At 36.7% G+C, this 9,754-nt stretch overlaps 1 protein-coding gene across 3 annotated transcripts in view; it reads left to right on the top strand.

Annotated features, from left to right (window-relative positions):
* LOC106874430 (uncharacterized) overlaps nucleotides 1-9,754 on the top strand; it is a 1,214,035-nt gene that overhangs the window by 922,527 nt on the left and 281,754 nt on the right. The gene's annotated exons all lie outside the window — the stretch shown is intronic.

Raw genomic sequence — 9,754 nt, 5'->3', positions numbered from 1 at the left:
ATATATATATATATATATATATATATATATATATATAGGGCAACTTTGAATATATTACACAAATACTGACTGATAGTAAGCAATGAGAGATGTTTATTCCAACATGAAATTCAACACTCAGTGCTGTCAATTTCTAGTTATTTAGATATATGCAACGACCATTAACAAATCATATTTTCATGCCATCAGAATTGCTTTAACGTCCACTTTTCCATGCTTGCACGGATCGAACAAAATTTGTTGAGGCAAAGTTTGTATGGCCAGATACCCTTCCTGTTTTCAATGCTTACCTGTTTTCTAGCAAAGTAATATCCCCCCCCACCTCCCCCAAGGCCACACGTCTTTCAAAGTAAACTAGAAACAAACATTGCTTTTATGATAGTGAGATTCATTTATAATCATCACATTATATGAAGATAAGAGTAAATACACACATACACACATACACACATGTACACCCTTTTGCACACACACACACACACACACACACACACACACATACACACGCTCCCATATGTACACACACACACACACACATATGACAGGCTTCTTTCAGTTTCAGTCTATGAGATCCCCAAATCCATTCACAAGGCTTAGGTTGGTCCAAGTCCATAGTAGAAGACATTTGCTCAAGATGTCCCTCAGTGGTACTGAAACTGGAACCACATGGTTGGGAATCAAAGCTCTCAACCACACAGCACTATATATGTATGTATGTAAGCATGCATGCACATACACATATCTTAATCATTACAACATTTTAATGTCTACTTTTCTATGCCTGCATGGATTAGACAAGTGTGTATTGAGGTTTTCAGTGGCTGCATACCTTTCCTGATAGCAACTCCCACTTACCAATTTCTCAGTCTATCAAACAACAAACATTTTTTATGTGGGGAACTGGAAACAAATGGCACTTTAATGAATCTTTTGTTTCTAAAGATTGCACAACACATCAAGATATATCAAGCTCAGAGATCCTTTCACTCTGGACTGCAAACCAATGATAATGTTAGGAAGCCATTGTTTACAAACCAGCAAAGACAAGGGGAAATATGAACTCACTTGCACAAGAATACACATTCATCATCATCATCGTCGTCATCATTTAGCATCTGTTTTCCATGGTGGCATGGGTTGGATGGTTTGACTGAGGTCTGGCAAGCCAGCAGGCTGCACCAGGCTCCAGTCTGATCTGGTAATGTTTCTACAGCTGGATGCCCTTCCTAACACCAACCACTCTCAGAGTGTAGTGGGTGCTTTTATGTGCCATCGGCACAGGAGCCAGTTAGATGGCCCTGGCATTGATCATGTTTGGATGGTGCTTTTTACGTGCCACCGACACAGGAGGCACTGGCATCAATCACGTTTGAATGGTACATTTTGCATGCCACCGGCATGGGAGCCAGTCAGGAAGCACTGGCATTGACCAAGTTTGGCTTGTAAAAGTCTAAATTGTTACATCAAAGGTTATCATGCTGCAAAGTTGAATGGAAAAAGATGGCTAAAAGCTGGCAACTTCAGATTTTGTAAGAGCTACCCAATAGATAGTAACTGCCAATTACATACAGTGCCAAAGTAGAAATAAACAGCAGAAATGAAACTAAAGTATATGTTGGAGCAACTGAACAAACATTCAAAATCCTGTCTTATCAGTACAAGTATTCAATTTTCAGCTCTGATGAAAAAATGTGTTAAATCTTCATCAAAATTTATATGGTTCATGCATGAGACAAATCCTCAGAAATTCAAAATTATTTGGTCAATAGTACATATGGCAAAGTCAAACAGAAACAGTAGCTTCAAATCAAAAGTTCTGTGTGACCATTTTTTGAGCAAAAAATACAAAATTCTGCTAACAGTTTAAACAAAAGAATAGCATTATTAGCACCTTGTATGATTGGGATTAATTATCTTTCATGTAAACATCATGAAAGATAATGTAAACATCATGTAAACATCATGAAAGATTTCTTGAATTTTGTCTCAGATCAGAAAAAAAAAGTATTGGTTTTGAAATGTTTAATTAATATGTGTTTAATTAATATAAGTACATCATATATATATATATATATATATATATATACATATACATATGTATATATATATATGTATACATATGTATGCAAATATATATGCATGTGTACATGCATATAATTGTGTGTGTATGTGTGTGTATATACACACACTCAAGTACACAAATGTGTGTATGTGTATGCATGTGTGTATGTGTAAATGTATATATGTGAATAGGTATGTACTGATATTCAGATGCATGCAAAACACACACATACACACACACACACATTCATTATTTAAAAAATATTATTTGTAGATATTACTTAAACAATAGTGCAATTTCATGAGAAAAGTTATTAGAGTTGTCTTGCTTGTATGAAATTTAAGACGTTTGAAATATTCCCACAAGAGCCCAAAGTCAAATTAAAAACGTGAGCACGAAGCAGACATTTTTGCATGTGTTGCTGGTAAAGTTATTTTTTTTCCAAACCACAAGAGCATAAAGATAAGTGTTTCCTTCATAACTTCCATATAATTTCAAAATATATTCAAACAACTGATACTTCAAGGCATAGATTACCAGCTGAGTGATTGGAAACCTGCAACTCTAAATTGAGCAGCCTTCCAGTTATAATGTATTATACAGGGTGTGCACAAAGTCTGGGTACATGGAGTAAATAAAATCGTTACATAAACAATTGAATATAAGAAATAATTTCTTAAAGTATGCATTAATCCCCATGTACCCAGACTTTGTGGACACCCTGCAGAATACTGAATATTCTACACTTATGTATGCATAAGTTCACTAATTTATTACTTTTGGTCAATCAACACATACATACATGCATGAACACATGTATACATACATACATTATTGAGCTGGCAGAATTGGTAACATGCTGGGCAAAATGCTTAGCAATATTTCATCCATCTTCACATTCTGAGTTCAAATTCTGTTGAGGCTGACTTTGCCTTTAATCCTTTCGGGGTCAATAAAAATAAGTACTAATTAAACACTAGAATCGATTTCTTTTTACTCAACCCCTCTGCCAAACCTGCTGACCTTGTGCCAAAATTTGAAACCGTTATTATTATTATTATTATTATTATAATTTAAAGCAGTTTGATTTGGCTCCATGCAACTTAAAGCATCATAGGCCTCACAGAAGCCTAGCTCATCAGGCTTAAGCAGCCAAATGGAGAAATTTAGAAAGTCCAAGATAGCTACCAGAAACAGGGCTGGTCAAGGTGGGTCACATGGCGTTATTAGAAGTGAGATTGACATTCTAGCAACACCAAATGCATTAAAAAGGAGAATGTTTTGGACTACGTGGCTGGACAGGAAGCTAGTAGCATCTTGCCATCTAGCTGGTCTCTGAAGGGACTTGCAGAACACCAAATCCATAAACAGCAAGGGGGTATATGTGTGTGTGTGTGTATATCAGCTGTACAAGTGCATAGATGAGGGTGTCTGATGCTTATGTATGTGTACTATGTGGTGGGGTACACATGTGTCTAATCTGGCATGCAGGGGAGAACTGATGGTATCGGTTCACTGGTGTATGTTTGCATATTTGCTAGGGTGTGTATATGTATGGGTGCAGATGTGTATCAGCCATATGTGACTACTTAGGTGCACAAATACGTGAGTGTATATATGTCAGTTGTGCATATCAGCTCTGTGTGTGTATTAGTTGTATGTGTGTGTGTGTGTGTGCACAAATTAATGTGTGTTAGTGCCTGCTGTGTATGTGAGTGTGCACATATGTGTTCAGGATACATGTAAGGGTGAGTATGCATATACCTGATTGGTGAACATGAGTATGTACATTCCTGAAATTTATATGTGTATGTACGAATGTGGGTATATTTGTCTAGAAGAACACATATGCATATATATGATTTTATCTGGTGTGCAAATGCATGTACATATATATTCATGCTTTTGTTATTTATGTTTGTGTGAGCATATCCGGTGCATGCCAGTATTGTTGCAACTGTACTGCTGTGGTGGAATTGGGCTTTTGGACTGAGGTTTGGTAGCATTAAAGGGTGAAAGAAAGAGAGGAAAACCATATGTACATAGGTGAGTGTGTGTATGTGTCTCTGTCTTTCTGTCTGTATGTATGTATGTGTGTGTGTCTGTGTATGCACATGCACACCCATGTATATGGAAACAAATGAATGAGGTTACAGGGGATGCATAAGGCTGGAAGGCCAACCTACACTCTGTGCAGGCATCAGTGGTTAGGAACTTTAACATTTATTTATTGGAAGCCAGTGCCAAGGTGCAGCTAATGTTAAGGTGATATACGTGGGTTGTTGGCAGCCAGGAGCTTGAAGTTCACCAAGGGAACATACTTCTGATGGTCGCAAGTAAGATAGTTCATATTTCCTGCTGATAGATACTGCAGGTTGGTGTAGAAGATGCAGTTTTTCACAGAGACAGAGCCAATAATTGTAGGCACGAAGTAAATTGAAACCCTGTCAATGATGATACTTTTAATGCTGGCAGTTTCATTTCAGAGGTCATAAAGTCCCCAAAGGAAATGAGAGAAAAATGTGGAATTCTCTCTGTCTCTGCATCTAAGTGAATGCATATGCTGTGTGTACCTTCCCTTGACATCATTAGACATCATGCCCGTGTAGTGCTTTGTGATACCATCAGGTGTGAGGGTGGCTCTGTAGAATACAGCCCTAGAGAGGCAGGTTCTTCCTTGAGGGCAGTTGGTAGAGTTTTAAAAATTACAGGTTAGAGTTGGAGATTGTGTAGTTGCATGTGTTTCTGGTAGCATGCAATGTTAGAAGCGATGTTGTCTGTCCATCTATGTATGCATGTATATATGTATTTATTTATTTATTTATGTTTTATTGAAACTGAAAAGATTTCACAAACTGCTACTCATTTTCATGTAACCAATCATCAGACAGTCATCTCATGATCATCAGATGACTGTCTGTTGATTCGTTACAGCTTTTCAGCTTCAATAGAATACTATTTTTCTTTACCTTTGTTATTCAAGAACTATTTTCTGCACTTTGTTTTGCACATATGTGCACACAAAATTTTCTGTTTGGTTATTTTTGTATTACAAATTATGGTAACAATATATGCCATGCAATTTACTGCTGCATTATTTTGTCAACAAGATCTGTTGGAATCTAATGGAAGGAAAAATTTTTTTAGAGGGTTGCAGTGTTTTCAAACAGAAAAAGAAAAATTATATAAAACCAACTTTTGCTGTTATATTATGAACAATCTCTTTTTAAAATCTCTTATATGTATACACGCACGCACACACACACACACACACACACACACACACGTTTGAGCATTTGGAAATGGTTAATGTTGATAGATATTTAATCTGAAATATGCATCAAAAGGCCAAGCAAGTTTCCACAGCTTTGTCAAAGGTCACAATGGCAAGAGGTGCTTGTGTTCTTGACTTTTAATGATTGTTCTCCATCTGCTGAGATTGTTCCTACTTGTAACTTCGTGAGGTTTGATCTTCCCACACAGGCGTGCATGCACACACACATACATATACACACACATGCACAACACACACACACACACTCACACACACATTTTATGTATATATTTATTGGAAGCCAATCTTATGATCAAATCGAAATTTTTCCGTTGCTGTTACTATTTTTAGTCACACTTTTTGACAGAAGTTGACAGACAGCATTGATTGACAGCTGAGTTGACAACTACAAGGTAAACCAGCTGAAATGATGGAAGTTCACATTCTGTCTGTGGCACGATGATGAATGAGTTTTATGTCACTGATTTAGTATACTTAACTTCAAACATGTTAATTAACCCTGATCAAGCAAACTTATAATCAATGACAGCCTAGCCATGACCCTCCCATCTCTTTGCATACAGGATTTTTCATCTCTTTACTTATGGCCATATCAAGAGGAAAATATTGGTTCTTATTTGATAAACAAAGTTAAGCAACATTGAGCCAAGTTAATAATTAGATGCGTGAGCACTTAGGAAACTTATATGCTATAAGCATCATCTACCTCATATATGGTTCCAGACCTCCAGTAAAAAAAGCCCAAACTATACTCTTCCATTCAGCTATGTTTGATTAATTTAATTTAATATTCCACAAAAGGAAGGTTCTTTAATACAAACTGCCTGCACCCTGCTTTTGTCAAGAACTCAGTGATGGCAAGTTGGTTGCATCTGCTTAGAACTCATTAGTTGTCTGCCATGAAGAAGCATAAGAGTTAGTACAGAAAAGGAGCTACTGTAATAACATGTGCAATTTGAATGCCCTATCTCAGTTAATAAAGGAAGTTATGACTATTTTTGCATTATTTTCTGTCCAATCCATGTGTACATTTCCACACATTGCATATCTGTGTGTATGTGTGTATATAACTTTTTCCAAAACTCAATGTCCATATGCTGAAGATAGTGTTCATGCAAGTATATTTAAATATATCACATATAAGCAGGATTCTGTGTGGATGGATATGGAATTAGATTCACTGTTAAAAGCTGATCAACCATTTGATGTTCAATTGTTCCTACTTGCTATGTTATTGCACAGTTGTCGAAGAGAAGACAAGAGCAAATAGGTGACAAGGAAGATAAACATTTTCAAGGAGATTAATGGTATAAGTATACTCTAGGCACAAGGCCCGAAATTTTGGGAGCGGGGGCAAGTCAATTAGATCAACCCCAGTATGCAACTGGTACTTAATTTATCGACTCTGAAAGGATGAAAGGCAAAGTCAACCTTGGCAGAATTTTAAACTCAGAACGTAAAGACAGACGAACTACCACTAAACATTTCACCCGGCAAGCTAATGTTTCTGCCAGCTTGCTGCCTTCAATATAAGTAGATATTCAAATAGCTATGAATTGAAACTGAAACCATTTCAAGGACTTGTTGATGTTCAGTCCCCAGTCAATCCTAACTGAGCAGACTTAGAATCAGATATGATGCAGACATGCCATCATTTTTCAGAGTATCTTTTTGCTTAAAAACAAAAATGACAGTGAGTACGGTTTGAGGAAATGATTTATTTACATAGTCTAGCTTGTTGACTTGTATATGAATGGTTTGCTGGTTTAGTAACCATCATCTGCATGTGATAAGGCCTCCTGTATAATAAGAGAGCAAATGGAACATGGTTATGATGTATGGTGCATGACTGTATGTGTAAGGTGCATGGCATATAGCATACGGTATAAGTTGTATTTTTTATGTGGAGTATGGTGCAGTGATTGAAATGGATTTTAAGAACTGAAAGCGCACTAACATCTGTGAAGTTGAGGTTAGGGAAGTTAACCTTCAAATACCTTCACCTCCTCTGAGCTAAAACATAGTGAAATGTTGTCTACCATTTCTATCACTGATAGAAATGGTAGGGTGTATCATTTGTAGTGTAGGGTGTATCATTTGGCTGAAGGTACTTTAAGTCTAATAATTTCTGCTACTACTATTTCTACTATCTCTCACCACCAACACAATTACTATTGCATCAACATCGGTCACTGACTACCTCCACCAGCACTTCCAAACACCAATCTGAATAATATTTACATAAAGAATTTGTTGACCCAAAATGCCTTTTAGAACAAGGGGTGTTTAAGACCAAAATGATAAACTTTGTACAGTGCATAATATATGGTGTATATTTTGTTGTGTGTAGAACATATTGCATGGTGTTTGGTATATAATATATATATATATATATATATATATATATATATAATCATCATCATCATCATCATCATTCAGCGTTTGTTTTCCATGCTGGCATAGGTTAGATGGTTTCACTGTAACTAGTAAGCTAGAGAGCTGTACCACGATCCAGTCTGATTTGGGGTTGTTTTCAACAGCTGGATGTCATTTCTAACACCAACCACTCCAAGAGGGTAGTGGGTAGCTTTTTCATATCACTGGCAAGGATGCCTTTTATATGTCACCAGCATATATGTCTGTATGTATATATATATTTAATTAATTCAATAATAGGATAAAAATCTTTTACAAGAATTTTATCAAGTAGCTAGCATGAACAAACTCATAAGGGAAAAATCCATCATTATCCCTAGAATACATTTATTTATATTTATATAAGGGCATTACTATAGAATAATGCCTCACACTAAGCTACCATAATAAACACATTTTTACCAAATGCGAGGAAAATGCAACTCTCAAAAACTGGCCTCTTAAAAACAGACTTAACTATATATCAAAGAGGCCAGTTTTTGAGAGTTGCATTTTCCTCGCATTCGGTAAAAATGTGTTTATTATGGTAGTTTAGCATGAGGCATTATTCTATATAGTAATGCCCTAATATATATATATATATATATATATATGTGGCATAAATTCTATGTATACTGTATGGCATGTAATATGTGATAACTCGTGTATCTAATATATATACTTCACGTTGTCGGGCAGTTACTGTTTATACCTCGTTCAGAGACTTAACATTGCTTGTGAATTTTCGTCACTGGAAAAAGGATATATGTATTTGCATTGGGAGCCCTTCACATTGAAGATCGGTGATTGTCATATGCTGACAAAGGTAAATACCCAGAAACCCGGGTCCATGTGTATCACGTCAGACTGACGATGGGAAGGATGACTTCCCTTTACAAATACCAACAGGGCACAGAAAGTGTGTCAATAGGCAGCTGGAGGAGATGTTCTCCTGGGGCTAAAAGCTACAGTAGCATTCACCCTTAGGGTTTAGCCACATTTAAGTGGCAAATATATTTCATGTATTTTACAGTTTGTTGTATGCCATGTGATGTATGGTATACTGGTATGCTTTATAGTGTGTGATGTATGTCACAGTGAAGGCACATGGCCAAGTAGTTAGGGTGTCAGATTCATGATCATAAAACATCATGCATTTGATATTTTGGACCTGGCAGTATGTCCTTCAGCAAGGCACTTCATTTCATATTGCTCCAGTCTACTCAACTGAAATGAGTACTAGACAAATACTCTGTCACCTCCTGGATGTTTTACTATTGAGTTAAGGGCCAGATGATTGGGAGAGTGTCTACGCTTACTCACAACAACATAGGTAGCTAAAAACAATTAGCAAAAGCATGGTACATGTTATCAATCAATGGCATTCTGTCAGCTACAACAACAAGGGTGCCAGTTGATCAATGGAACAACTTACTGGTGAAATTCACGTGGAAGTGGCTGAACACTCCACAGACATGCACACATTTCCTTAATGTAGGTCTCAGAGATTTTCAGCATGACAAAGAATGTGACAATGCTGGCCCTTTGAATTACAAGTACAACTCATTTTTACCAGATGAGTGGACTGGAGCAATGTGAAATAAAGTGTCTTGCCTAAGTACACAATGTGCCACTGAGGATCAAACTCACAACCTTACAACCAAGAGCCAAATCACTAAGCCATGTCCCTTCACCATCTAACAATATTCACTTGCAAATTATTCTTTTACTTATTTCAGTCATTTGACTGCAGCCATGCTGGAGCACCGCCTTAAAGGGTGTTAGTCAAAGAAATCGACTCCAGGACTTATTCTTTGTAAGCCTAGTACTTATTCTATCAGTCTCTTTTGCTGAACCACTAATTTACAGGGACATAAACACACCAGCATTGGTTGTCAAGTGATGGCAGTTGGTGGTGGTGGGGCAACAGATACTCACAAACGTATACATATATATACATGTATATATATATATATATATAT

Source organism: Octopus bimaculoides, chromosome 2 (genome assembly GCF_001194135.2).
Source record: "Octopus bimaculoides isolate UCB-OBI-ISO-001 chromosome 2, ASM119413v2, whole genome shotgun sequence".
In the NCBI taxonomy this organism is placed as follows: Eukaryota; Metazoa; Mollusca; class Cephalopoda; order Octopoda; family Octopodidae; genus Octopus; species Octopus bimaculoides.
This window is presented reverse-complemented; position numbering and strand designations above follow the sequence as displayed.